This window comes from Monodelphis domestica, chromosome 5, assembly GCF_027887165.1.
Source record: "Monodelphis domestica isolate mMonDom1 chromosome 5, mMonDom1.pri, whole genome shotgun sequence".
NCBI lineage: Eukaryota > Metazoa > Chordata > Mammalia > Didelphimorphia > Didelphidae > Monodelphis > Monodelphis domestica.
The window spans coordinates 254,179,347-254,193,973 of NC_077231.1; the positions used below are offsets into that span (position 1 = coordinate 254,179,347).

At 37.0% G+C, this 14,627-nt stretch overlaps 1 protein-coding gene across 5 annotated transcripts in view; it reads left to right on the forward strand.

Moving 5' to 3' along the window:
- The window catches only part of ZNF438 (zinc finger protein 438), a 213,857-nt gene that overhangs the window by 74,332 nt on the left and 124,898 nt on the right, over positions 1-14,627 (forward strand). The window contains exon 5 of one of the 5 annotated variants that reach the window (XM_056800902.1): positions 9,263-9,387. The exons of the other annotated variants lie outside the window; for them this stretch is intronic. The gene's annotated coding sequence lies outside the window, so the exon portion shown is untranslated. The remainder of the gene's footprint in view (positions 1-9,262; positions 9,388-14,627) is intronic. 5 annotated transcript variants of the gene reach the window in all.

A 14,627-nucleotide genomic window follows, 5' to 3' on the forward strand; every position in this document is an offset into this window, starting at 1 on the left:
ATAAAGTTCTTAGCAATTATATGTATCAGCTTCTCATATAGTAATGTAAATAATCAATTAAGACCCTTATGACTACTCTTTTATGTTTAACTTGTTATGCTTCTCCTGAGTCTTTTTGTTTGAATGTCAGATATTCTATTCAGTTCTGGTTTTTTCATCAGAAATGCTTGAAAATTCTCTATTTCATTAAATATCCATTTTTCTATTGATGGATTATATTTAGTTTTTCTGGGTAGTTTATTCTTGATTGTAATCTTACTTTTTTTACTTTCTAGAATATCATATTCCAAGACCTCTGTGCCTTTGAACATGGAAATTGCTAAATCTTATGTGATCCTGCCTAGTGGCCTGTAATATTTAGTTTGTTTCTACCTGCTTGAAGTGCTTCCTTTTTTACTTAGGAGCTCTAGAATTTGGCTATAATATATCTAAGAGTTTTCATTTTGAGATCTATTCCAGGGAATGATTGTTGGAGTTTGTTTCAATTTCTGTTTTACTCTCTGAATCTATGATATCAGGATAGTTTTCCTTGACAATTTCTTGAAATATATTTTCTAGGAGTTTTTTGATCATGGCATTCAGATAGTCCAGTTATTTTTAGATTATTTCTCCTCAAACTTTTTTCTAGATCAGCTATTTTTTTAATGATATTTCCCATTTTTTCTTTATTTTTCATTCTTGCCACTTTATTTTATTGTTTCTTTGGGTCTCCTAAAATCTTAACTTCCAATTGCCCAGGTTTAATTTTTAAGAATTTATTTTCTTCAGTGAATTTTTGTATTTCATTTTCCACTTGAGCTATTCAGGAATTACTTTCATCAATGGATTTTTGTGTTTCTTTTACCATTAGGCCAATTCTGTCTTTTTAAGGTGTTGTTTTCTTCCTTTTTGTGTGTATATACTTTTTTTTTTAACCCCAAGCTGTTAATTCTTTTTTCATAATTTTCTTGCACCACTCTCATTTCCCCTCCTCTACTTATCTCTTTCTTCAACACTTCAGGAATTCTAGTTGGGCTTGGGTCCAATTGGCATTTTTCTTTGAGGCTTTGTTTGTAGCTGTCTTCACATTGTTGCCACCTTCTGAGTTTATGTCTTGGTCTTCTATTACTATAGTGCTTTTTATGGTCAAATTCTTTTTGTTATTTGCTGATTTTCTATTCTGTTTCTTGATTTTGACATTCCTGATAAATTCAGGCTCTGCTCATCTAGGGGTGTTGAAGCATTATGCCAAAGCTTCAGATTGTTTCATGCTTCTGTTTTCAGAGCTAGTTCTGGAAACTACACATTTTTGATATTTCAAAGGTGGTGTGATCTGGAGAGAGGTGTAGGCACTACTCTCCTAATCTGTGCCCTGGTCTGTACCCTGGAAAGGTGCTACTTCCCTGTAGCCATCTGTACTATTGTTCCTCAGCCCTAAAACTGTGACCAGGTCCCCTACAGTCTTGAAGCCACAAACACTAAAATTCTTCCTTGCCATTTGACCAGCCCCCTTATGCTCTCTGGGTTGAGATCTCCTAAAACTGCTGTTGCTGCTGTGACTCATTGTTGCTGCATCTGAGTATGTAGGTCTCAACCTTGGTGTCACAGACCTTTCCTACTGACCTCCTAAGTTTTCTTAGGCCAGCAAAATGTCTCACTCTGACCTTTCATTGACTCTACTGGCCCCAAATTTGCTTTGAGGCAGTATTTTAGTTTTTTGAAGGGGAATGTTGAGAGAGTTCCTCTAATCTAGCATCTTGATTTCTGCCACCTTTGTGGAAGATTCTTTAGTGGTCATCCAGTCTTAACCAACTCAAGATGAGATTTTATCTACAGTAACCCTAACCAAGTAGTCATCCAGTGCCTACTAACAGATTTCTGGTGTCATGAGCTTCATGCCTTACAAAGGCAGCTCATTCTGTTTGATCATAGTTCTAATTTATAGATTATTTTTACTGAATAAAGTGAAAATAAACTTCCTCATAACTTTCACCTGCTGCTATTAGTCCTGTCCTCTGGAGCTAAGCAGAATAAGTCTAATTCCTTTTCCATATGATAGTTCTTCAAATATTTGAGGATACATTGATTACATTACTGTTAAGCCTTCTAAACCTCAGACTGTATATTCCCAGTTCCTAACTTTTCTTTTTAATCTAGGACCGTTTCATTTTTGTCTTTTCCAGCTTTTAGCACGTTTCTTATATACAATAGATGCTTAATAAATATTTATCTACTTAATTGAATCATTCATCAACATATTCTGGACCTACACACACACACAAAATCTCTCATCATTAAGTACATCACTGAAGGTACTAAACAAATTTTTTATTTAGTCTTAAGTCTATATCCTAAAGATAATACATTTATTAAAAGGTAGTTTTAATGATAGCACAATTTTACATATGCTTTTGAGGAAAGAACTGAATTTCCAAATTCATTCTATTTTAATTTCCTGTAGACTGATACCATAGTAATTAGTTTGATGGAAACTAGAAAAGTCTGACAGATTAGTTTTGTATGCCATTGATTTAGGGCAATTTGTGCAGATATGTAAACTGTGAAATCATTTGCTTTACAGTAAGCTATATTGAGTCCTTAGGCAGATCTGAACACAGGTAGCCTGGTGGCAGTATTCTACCATGTACACACACAAAAAACTGTTTAGTTACTTTTGTTTCCTCACATGAAATCCACTAATCTAAACATCTTCCAACAGAAACAAAAACTTCTCTGTCAAGAGATTATCCAACATAATTTGTCAGCTTTTCTTTTTGAGGTTCTAAGACTCCAATCAATCAATCAGTCAAGCATTTATGAAATATCTACTATGTGCCAGGTACTGTGCTAGCTTTTAGGGACATAAAATCAAAAGTGAAACAGTCCCCATTTTCAATGAATTTATAGTCTATAAAGAGCAACAACATGTACAGATGTGAGCTATAACAAATAGATTCAAGGTCTTTTTTTTTTTTTTGGTGAGAGCAAGGCATTAGCACCTGAGGGTGGGGATCAGGAAAGACCTTTAAAAGATACTATTTGTTAATAGTAGTCAACTCATTTTGATGAGTTTGTGTTATGTGTGAAAAAATATATAATATGTATATAATATATAATATGTATATAATAAATGTATAATATGGGCTTTTTTGAGGGATAACAGGAGATAAAATAGATACACAAGATAATTTAAATAATAGCATAAGGCAACACATAATTACATGTATGCATAAGTAAATCAGAAGAGTTAGGGGCAATTTAGCATTTCAGGAGAGATTTTGGGATTTGGGAATTTAGGGATAAAAGTAGTGGGAGAAAGTTCTATGAATAAAGGCCTAAGGTTAACTAGAATTTTGGATAAACAATAATGATGAGGTTAGGTTAATGTAATATTGCATCATTATGTGTCAGGACCACCTGTCTGGGGTCTGGAGGGATAAGAATGCAAATGGACTCAGGAGGGCTGATGGCATTCAATGGCAACTTCATTGGGAGTAGTGAGGATTTGTATAACCAGCTGAAGTTTCTACCCAAACTTTCTGGACACATGGTAATAGGCAATGTTTACACAGGAACAGGTAATGGTTAACTGTGAACCTTCCACCTCTTATGTGGGGATTGGAGGATGCCTAACAGAGAACCTGATACCTCTTATGGGGATTGGAGGATCGGAGGGTATCCATAGGCTATATGGAAACATATCCAAGATGAAGTCTCCTGCTAGAGTTTCCAGGGATATGGGATACAAACATGCCCTACATAAAGAAGGAGAGAAGGTGGGGGAATGTGGCTGGGGACTTTCAATCTGAGGGCCCTTGGATCCCTTGCTTGGGGGTCTCATCAATTATGGGTTTTCATTTATTTCCTGATTTCTATATTGCTGATGGAATGTTCCAATAAAGGACCTCCATGATAGTACTTTACATCATTGGGCACTTTTCTTTCTTATAGCAGAAGAGTACACACTCTGATGAGATTTCTTGCCTAATAGGAAATTGACCAAGATTAGCCAAGGCTAGTGGTATGATTTTAATTTGGTAATGCCAACCTAATCCAATCTTAGAAGCAGACCTTTGCAAAGGTTATTGCTGAGCTTTAGCCAAATACTGGTAAGTGAAGCAATGCTTTATGCTTTGTGGGATATAAACAACTTCAGTCACTATAGAAAAGATAATTAACTTCATAACTAGTTGGATAATAGATTTCCTTAAATTTTACATATATAGCATTTTTGTTACCATATGTAAGTCTTTTTACTCAGGCCTTTGTTTTATACATACAAATAAAAAGAATACAAAGGATGCATGTAATAAAGAGCAATACTTCTTTATTAGGTTTTGAGGTAAAAAAACAAATACTGTTCATTACATCATTACTCTTCCTGCCAACGTTTTTACCTCTATGCTTTTTTTGTTTACTTTTGTGGGGTGCTGGGGTGGAGTACAAAACTCCCCAAAACCCATTTACCTCATGAGTGCTAAATGTGGCAATTCCAAAATTTTATTGCATGTCTCCTGAGTTTGTGTGGTTCTTTGCTCTTTGCTGCTGCTGTTCTTTTGCCCACTTTGCCATCCTGTGTTGATTTCTATTTGGATATCTCATTTTAATCCAACTAGTCAGACTTTTGTTGATGAGACAACTTACAAAAGAACTGTAGCTAACTTCATTACTTGGGGGTTTAGTCTGCTTTGAGTGCATCATCTGGACCCTTTGACTGCCTTGTGATCATATTCTACCAACACAAAAACGTGGGCAGTCACACAAAGGGGAATTCATTTTACTCATTGCTAGGTCTCTGGTTCTTAGTTTTTATCAGGGAAAAGACTGAAACTATTGGCCAAAATGAGGTTGAAATTATCTATAGATTTCAAATATCTACATTCTCCCTTTCTCCTGTTGCCATGGTGAATCAAGAGTAGGCTATATATTCAAGCACAGGCATTCTATGAAGAAGAGATGCATTTATAAAGCCTCATCCAACTCTTATGGAGAACATGCTTTAAAAAAATAGATTGTAAACCTAACAGTAAATGATTACTTCTGCATTTTAGCACAAGTAGCAAATTTCATGTGTATATATGTTCTCATAAAAAATATTCACAATATTAAAATGTTCCGAAGCCTATTCTGCTTAGTGGTCAGATAATATAGAAAGCAACTGCATTTAGCATAATATGCCTTTCACTGGTTCAGTTTTAAAATGAGGCATTAGATATAAACCATTTCCAGCCATTGAACTTCAATCTTAATCTTGAGTGGCCACTTTTAAGAAAAGGAAGGCATTTATTTCAACTTGAATCTTAAGATTTCTTTCAAAGAATCCTGATTTTCTTTTTTTTTTAACATTATTTTATTTGGTCATTTTCAAATGGTATTCATTAGAAACAAAGAACCCCCCTTTTTTTTTTCCTCCACCTTCCCCCTACCCCTCCCATTGGTGATGTGTGATTCTTCTGGGTGTCACATGCATCCTCAACCCAAGCTCATTTCCATGCTTGGTTTCCATGCTATTGGTAGTAGGGTGTTCATTCAGAGTCTCTCCTCGATCATATCCCTTCCACCCCTGTAGTAAAGCTGTTGTCCTTCCTCAGTGTTTTTACTCCCACCATTTGCCCTCTGCTTGTGGGTAGTGTTTTTTTCTCCTTGGTCCCTGCAGGTAGTTCAGGGACATTATACCGCCACTAATGGAGAAGTCCATTATGTTCGATTGTACCACAGTGTATCAGTCTGTGTACAATGTTTTCTTGGTTCTGCTCCTCTCACTCTGCATCACTTTCTAGAGGTCATTCCAGTCTCCATGGAATTCCTCCAGTTCATTATTCCTTTTAGCACAATAGTATTCCATCACCAACATATACCATAATTTGTTCAGCCATTCCCCAATTGAAGAACATCCCCTCATTTTCCAATTTTTGGCCACCACAAAGAGCACAGCTATGGATATTCTTTTACATGTCTTTTTCGTTATTATCTCATTGGGATACAAACCCAGCAGTGCTATGGCTGGATCAAAGGGCACACAGTCTTTTATCGCCCTTTGGGCATAGTTACAAATTGCTCTCCAGAATGGTTGGATCAATTCACAACCCCCCAGCAGTGCATTAATGTCCTTACTTTGCCACATCCCCTCCAGCATTCATTACCTTCCTTTCCTGTCATGACAGCCAATCTGCTAGGTATGAGGTGATACCTCAGAGTTGTTTTGATTTGCATCTCTCTGATTATAAGAGATTTAGAACACTTTTTCATGTGCTTATTAATAGTATTGATTTCTTTGGCTGAAAACTGCCTATTCATGTCCCTTGCCCATTTATCAATTGGAGAATGGCTTGATTTTTTGTACAATTGCTTTAGCTCTTTATAAATTTGAGTAATTAGACCTTTTTCAGAGGATTTTGTTATGAAGATTATTTCCCAATTTGTAGCTTCTCTTCTAATTTTGGTTACATTGGTTTTGTTTGTACAAAAACTTTTAAATTTGATATAATCAAAATTATTTATTTTACATTTAGTGACTCTTTCTATGTCTTGCTTGGTTTTAAAGTCTTTCCCTTCCCAAAAGTCTGACATGTATACTATTCTGTGTTCACCTAATTTACTTATAGTTTCCTTCTTTATGTTCAGGTCATTCACCCATTCTGAGTTTATCTTGCTGTAGGGTGTGAGGTGTTGATCCAGACCTAATGTCTCCCACATTGTCTTCCAATTTTCCCAGCAGTTTTTGTCAAATAGTGGATTTTTGTCCCAAAAGCTGGGGTCTTTGGGTTTGTCATAGACTGTCTTGCTGAGGTCACTTGCCCCAAGTCTATTCCACTGATCCTCCTTTCTGTCTCTTAGCCAGTACCAAATTGTTTTGATGACCACTGCTTTATAGTATAGTTTGACATCTGGGACTGCAAGGCCACCTTCCTTTGTATTTTTTGCATTATTTCCCTGGATATCCTTGATCCTTTGTCCTTCCAAATGAACTTTATTATGTTTTTTTCTAATTCAGTAAAAAAAAATTTTGGAAGTTCAATGGGTACGGCACTAAATAGATAGATCAGTTTGGGTAGGATGTTCATTTTTATTATATTGGCTCATCCTACCCATGAGCAGTTAATGTTTTTCCAATTGCTCAAGTCTAGTTTTAATTGTGTCGAGAGTGTTTTGTAGTTGTGTTCATATAGTTCCTGTGTTTGTCTCGGGAGATAGATTCCTAAGTATTTTATTTTGTCTAAGGTGATTTTGAATGGGATTTCTCTTTCTAATTCTTGCTGCTGAGATGTGTTGGAAATATATAGGAATGCTGATGACTTATGCGGGTTTATTTTGAATCCTGCAACTTTGCTAAAGTTGTTGATTATTTCAATTAGCTTTTTGGTTATTTCTCTAGGATTCTTTAAGTAGACCATCATATCATCCACAAAGAGTGATAACTTGGTCTCCTCATTGCCTATTTTAATACCTTCAATTTCTTTTTCTTCTCTAATTGCTACTGCTAGTGTTTCTAGTACAATGTCAAATAATAGAGGTGATAATGGGCATCCTTGTTTCACTCCTGATCTTATTGGGAATGCATCTAGTTTATCCCCATTGCAGATGATATTAGCTGATGGTTTTAGATATATACTGTTTATTATTTTTAGGAACAACTCTTCTATTCCTATGCTTTCTAGTGTTTTTAATAGGAATGAGTGTTGTATTTTATCAAAGGCTTTTTCTGCATCTATTGAGATAATCATATGATTTTTGTTGGTTTGCTTGTTGATATGGTCAGTTATGTGAATGCTTTTCCTAATCTTGAACCAGCCCTGCATTCCTGGTATTAATCCTACTTGATCATAGTGAATGACCCTCCTGATCACTTGCTGAAGTCTTTTTGCTAGTTTAAGTTTAATCTGTTTAAGATTTTTGCATCTATGTTCATTAGGGAGATTAGTCTGTAGTTTTCTTTCTCCATTTTTGATCTCCCTGGCTTTGGAATCAGTACCATATTTGTGTCATAAAAGGAATTTGGTAGCACTCCCTCTTTGCTTATTATGTCAAATGATTTGTATAGTATTGGGGTTAGTTGTTCTTTGAATGTTTGGTAGAATTCACTAGTGATTCCATCAGGCCCTGGGGATTTTTTCTTAGGGAGTTCTTTGATGGCCTGTTGGATTTCTTTTTCTGATATGGGATTATTTAAGAATTCTATTTCTTCTTCTGTTAGTCTAGGCAATTTATATTTTTGTAAATATGCGTGCATATCACCTAGATTGGTATATTTATTGCCATATAATTGGGCAGAGTAGTTTTTAATGATTGCCTTAATTTCCTCTTCATTGGAGGTAAGGTCTCCCTTTTTATCTGTGATACTGTTAATTTGCTTTTCTTCCCTCCTTTTTTAAATTAGATTGACCAGTACCTTGTCTATTTTATTTGTTTTTTCAAAGTACCAGCTTCTTGTCTTATTTATTAATTCAATAGTTCTATCACTTTCAATTTTATTAATTTCTCCCTTAATTTTTAGGATTTCTAATTTGGTTTTCTTCTGGGGGGTTTTAATTTGTTTGCTTTCAAGTTTTTTGATTTGTATGTCCAATTTATTGATCTCTGCCCTCCCTAATTTGTTAATATATGCACTCAGGGATATGAATTTTCCTCTGAGTACTGCTTTGGCTGCATCCCATAAGGTTTGAAAGGATGTCTCACCATTGTCATTTTCTTCAATGAAATTTTTAATTGTTTCTATGATTTGTTCTCTAGCCGATTTTGGGGTATCATATTATTTAATTTTCAATTAATTTTTGATTTTGCTCTCCACATACCCTTACTGATCATCATTTTTTTTTGCCTTATGATCTGAAAAGGTTGCATTAATTATTTCTGCTTTTCTACATTTGTATGCCATGTTTTTATGACCTAGTGTATGGTCAATCTTTGTGAATGTGTCATGTGCTGCTGAAAAGAAGGTGCATTCCTTTTTATCCCTATTTATTTTTCTCCATATATCTATCAACTCTAATTTTTCTAAGATTTCATTCACCTCTTTTACCTCTCATTTATTTATTTATTTATTTATTATTTGATTTATCTAAATTTAATAGTGGTTGGTTCAGATCTCCCACTAGTATAGTTTTATTATTTATTTCCTCCTTCAGTTCTCCTAGTTTCTCCATTAGAAATTTGGGTGCTATACCATTTGGTGCATACATGTTGATTAGTGATATTTCCTCATTATCTATGCTCCCTTTTATCAGGATGTATTTACCTTCCCTATCCCTTTTAATCAGGTCTATTTTTGCTTTGGCTTTCTCAGATATCATGATTGCTACTCCTGCCTTCTTTCTGTCAGTTGAGGCCCAATAGGTCTTACTCCAACCTTTAATTCTGACCTTGTGAGATTCTACCCGCCTCATGTGTGTTTCCTGAAGACAACATATGGTAGGGTTTTGGATTCTAATCCACTCTATTATTTGTCTACATTTTATGGATGAGTTCATCCCATTCACTTTCAATGTTATCATTGTCATTTGTGATTTCCCCAGCATTTTGTTATCCTTCCCTAATTCTGAGCTTTCTTCTTTTTCTATTACCTTTTAAACCCGTGGTTTATTTTAAATCAGTCCCCCAGTCCCCTCCCTTATTATGCTTCCCTTTCTAGCTCCTCCCTTTTTGTTCCCTTCCCCTCCCCCCTCTCCTTCCCTCCCTTTTTGTGTTCCTGCCTCCCCTACCTCCCTTGGTTTTCCCTTCTCCCTTACCCTGTTGTATAAGATAGAATTCAAGATCCCAATGGATCTAGAAGCTCTTCACTCTCAGCATTGGTTTCACTGAGAGTAAAGTTTTAGTATTGCCAATTGGCTCTCTTTTCCTCTCCTTATAAGAGAATTCTTCCCCTCCCCTTCCTGTGTATATCTTTGTATGACAAAGATTGTTCTATTTAATTTATTTCTTTTTCTTCAAGTATATCTTAATACCTTCATTGATTCCCCCTTTCCTTTTTCTTTCTTTTTTTCCTCCCTCCCCTCCAAATCATGTTAATGCCCCAATCTTTCCCTATGAGTGATTCTTCTGATTACTCTATTAATGCATACAATTTTTGAAAGTCGCACATAACATTTCCCTCATATGTTAGTATATGTAATTTGATCTAATTGTGGCCCTTATAGAAGAGAGTTTGAATAAAAGAAAAAATAAAGCACTTTTCTCCTTTTCCCTTTCTTTCATATTTACCTTTTCATGTTGCTCTTGCTCTTTGTGTTTGAATGTCAAACTTTCCACTGAGTTCTGGTCTTTTCTTTATGAATATTTGGAAATCTTCTATTTTGTCAAATGCCCATACTTTCCCCTGGAAGTATATAGTCAGTTTTGATGGGTAGCTGATTCTTGGTTGAACACCCAGTTCTCTTGCTTTTCTGTATATCATGTTCCAGGCTTTACGGTCTCTTAGTGTGTTCGCTGCTAGGTCATGTGTGATCCGTATTGAAGTGCCTCTGTATTTGAAGTTTTTCTTCCTAGCTTCTTGTAATATTTTCTCCTTAGTTTGGAAGCTCTTGAATTTGGCGATTACATTCCTTGGGATTGTCTTTTGGGGATTTAGTATAGAGGGTGTTCTATGAACTCTTTTGATTTCTATTTTGCCCTCTTGTTTGAGAACATCAGGGCAATTCTTTTCAATGATTTCTTGTAGTATGGCATCGAGGTTTTTGTTAATCTCTGGTTTTTCAGGTAGACCAATGATTCTCAAGTTGTCTCTCCTTCTTCTATTTTCCTGGTCTATCACCTTGTCAGTGAGATATTTTATGTTTTCTTCTATTTCATTAATTTTTTGACTTTGCTTCATTAATTCTTACTGTTTTGCAAGATTACTTTCTTCCAGTTGCTTAATTCTGGTCTTTAAGGACTCGATTTGCTTTTCAGTTTGGTCTGCCCTTCTGTTAGAGGCTTCCAGCTCTTTCTCCAATTGTGAGATTTTGTCTGTCAGGCTGAAGACCTCTTTTTGAATTTGTTCCCATTTTTCTTGCCAGAAGGTTTCCATCTTGCTCCATTTTGAGTTCTTACAGAGCTTGTGGATAGTTTCCATTTTGGGGGCGTGTTTTGATTTTGTTTGCATTGCATCCTCTTTGTAGTCTGTAGCCTGGGTTTTCCCTCCAGAAAAGTTTTCAATTGTCACTTTTTTCCCCTTTCTTCTTGGAGGGTTGATCTTGGGCACTCTGAGCCATCCCTTTGGTGGTTTTCACTTTCCTTTTCAGTCAGAAATCTGAGTGAAATGGGCAGATTTTGATGTTTTTGCCTCAGGCTGATTCTTCCTAGCCTCTGAAGTTTGTGAGCGTGCCTGCCCATACAGTCAGTGGTCTCTTCTCTCCCGTGCGATCAGGCTTTCCCTGTAAAACCGCTCCATGGGGTAGTTCCCTGGTAGTCCTTGTCAGTTCCCAGGGACCCTGGCGTGCCTCTCCCCCCTCACTACAGTGAGGAGCGGAGGAGATTTTGCCTCAGGCCATTTCTAGAGCCTCCACAACATTTGCAGCTTGCAGGAGCCCCCGCTGTCTGCGCGCTCTCCAGTGAAACCACTCTGAGGGATAGTTCTCTGGGAGTCCTCTTTAGATCCCAGGGACCCTGGAGTGCTCCCCACTCACTGCAGAGATGTTCCTTACTCACTGTCTCCGGTGAGTGCGCTGGGGTGGGGGAGGGCAGCTCAGCTCAGCTCATGCTTGGCAGCGAGCTTTCTCTCCCTCTTATAGTGTGGGAGTGTTCAAACCCCACGTACCCTCATTGCTGTGGGCTGCTGGAGAGTCCCTCCGGTCTTCTAATGATGATTTTTATGCTCTTTTAAGGTAGTCTGTTTTGTTCGGTTCGGGGGAGAGGAAGCAGTTCGCGTCTAGATTTCCACCATGTTTACCCGGAAGTCTCCTGATTTTCTTATTTATGATCCTGTCTTTAATTCAGTATGAGAATGAGGAATAAGGTCTCAAATACTTTTTTGAATAAAAGAATGTCTCAATAGCTGAATGATTATTCTGATGCTGAATACCCCCTGCTTTTTAAAGCCCTTGACCCTTTGACTCCAGTCTACCATTCCTCCCTAATCAGACATAACTTATAAACCTGCATTCTGGGATCCAGCCAAAAATGGCCTTGTCTTCTCTTTCTCTCTCACATAATATCTCCTTTCTCTGTGTCTTTGTACTGTCCATCTCTAGTACCCACACTGTTCTCATTCATTTATTTAGTAAACATGTATCAATCACCTACTACGTGCCAGGCACCCTGCTAAGGGCTGGGGATACAAAAAGAGAGGCAAAAAGATGATTCCTTTTTGAGGAGTTCTCATTAGAATGAGAGATAACATGCAAACAAACATATACAAAGCAAGCTCTATGAAGGGTAAATAAGAGATAATGAAAAGAAGAAAAACATTGGAATTGAAGCAAGTTCAGGAAAGCTTCTTGTACAAGATGGAATTTAGTTGGGACTTAAAGGAGTCCAAAGTGGTCAGTAAGAGTGGAGAAGGGAGAACATTCCGTATGGGGGACAACCCAATATGATACCTAGAGTCGAGAGATGGAGTGTCTTGTTCATGGAATAGTCAGAAGGCCAGTGTCACTGGATCCAAGAGTATATATGGTGGGGAGGAAGGTGAAAGGGGAGGTAGGTAGGTGCCTCAGTGAATAGAGCACTGGGCTTGGAGTCCGGAAAACCTGAATTCAAATCTTGCCTCAGACACTTTGTGATCCTGAACAAATCATTTAAATGCTATTTGCCTTAATCCATTGGAGAAGGCAAACCTTTACAGTATCTTTGCCCAGAAAACTCCATGGACAGTACTGATATGTTATGGGCCATGGGATCCCAATGAGTGGGACATGACTAAAGAACTGAACAACAGCAACAAAGTATAAAAAGACTGGAAAGGTAGGGGAGGGTTCTGAATGCCAAACACAGTATTTTGTATTTGCTTTTGCAGGCAACAGAAAGCTAAGAATTTATTGAGTAGAGGGTGACAAGATTAGACCTGTATCTCAGGAAAATAACTTCATGGGCTTAATAAAGAGGCATTTGAGTAGGGAGACATAAGTCAGGCATACCCCACAGCAAGATGGTGCTAGTGTGCAGGGTGAGGTGATGAGCTCCCTGCTGGAGGAGTGGTAGGGTCTGAAGAGATATTATAAAGATGCTACCAAGATGAAACTAATAGACCTTGGTTACAGCCTGGATATGGGTGGAGAGGGACCCTAGAGGCCTAGGAGAATGCTGTTGCCCTCTACAGTAGTAGGGAAGGGGTGAGGCATGGAGGGGAAAGGGGGAAGAATGATGAATCCTGTTTTGGTCATGGAGGGCATAAGATAACTACTGGACATCTGATTGGAGGTCAGCAGAGACATTGGGGCAGGGAAGGTAAATCTGAGAAACATCAGCATAGGGATAGGAACTAAATACCCACAATTAGAGGGAGTGATCTGGAAGAAGATGCAACAAAGAGATACCCACAATTAGAGGGAGTGATCTGGAAGAAGATGCAACAAAGGAAACAGAGAGTGATGTCCCTCAATCCTAGAGAGAACAGAGTACTGATAGAGCGATCAGCAATGGCCAAGGCTGCCAAGAAGGCCATTAAATTTGGTAACTAGAGATCATTATGAACAACTTTGGAGAAAGCAGTTTTGATGCCTCCTAGAGGCTTTCTCTTCTTTTCAAATACAACTCAAACATCATCTACCCTCCCTACAAGTCCCTCCCAAACTACCTTGGGAGTATATTTGTATATGTATTTGTATCTATTCACTTTATAGACATTCTGTGTGTGTGTGTGTGTGTGTGTTTGCATGTGTGTAAGCTCATTTCTCCCATTAGAGTATAAGCTCTTTATGAGTAGAGATTGCTTTATTTTTTATACCAAGTACTATATTAGGCACTGGGTCTATAAGTAGGTACTTAATGAACACTTTTTGATTGATTAGCATTACATTTCATACAATAAAGAAAATCCTGAAATAAAGTGTTTATTCATATTATAACTAAAAACAATAATGGGGAAAATGGCTTGATTACAAGAATTTAACACAAAGTTCTTGTGTTTAGATAACTTTGAATTATGGTTTTCTTACAATTTAACAAAGAAGTGGATTAATGTGACCACTTATAAAGGCACAGATGTTTTTTTAAACATGGATACACAAATGTATGCAACAAAATTAGTCTGAATGTTTCTAAAATAATAATAGTAGTGATTTTGCAAAACAAGGTATATTATTCCATTTTCAAAGACAAAAGGCAGATTTCTAAAGTTTATTTTTTTAAATATATGTTTCATTCACAGGCAAATATAATAGTCTCACCTAAAGGTATCAATGAGACCTTAATACCAGTTGCTTTTAGGGGGCTCTTGGCAGTTATTTCTTTTGAAAGTCCTTTTCAGAATGCTACAAACTTTCTTGAGATTAGCTTACATGATCAGAGATTGATTGGTATTCAACTATGACTCATTACTCTTGTTAGTGATGGATTCTTTTCCACCATGACTCAAAATGGGAACATTTTAATCCCTTGGAAAACAACCAGCTTTCCTTAAGAGTTTTGGGTTGTCTTGAGTTTAGAGAACAGTTGGATTTTCAGCAACTTTGAGCCTGGTAAAATGATTGCAAACTTGTTGAGAATTAGTGCCCTCAACCACATTTAGCTCAGTG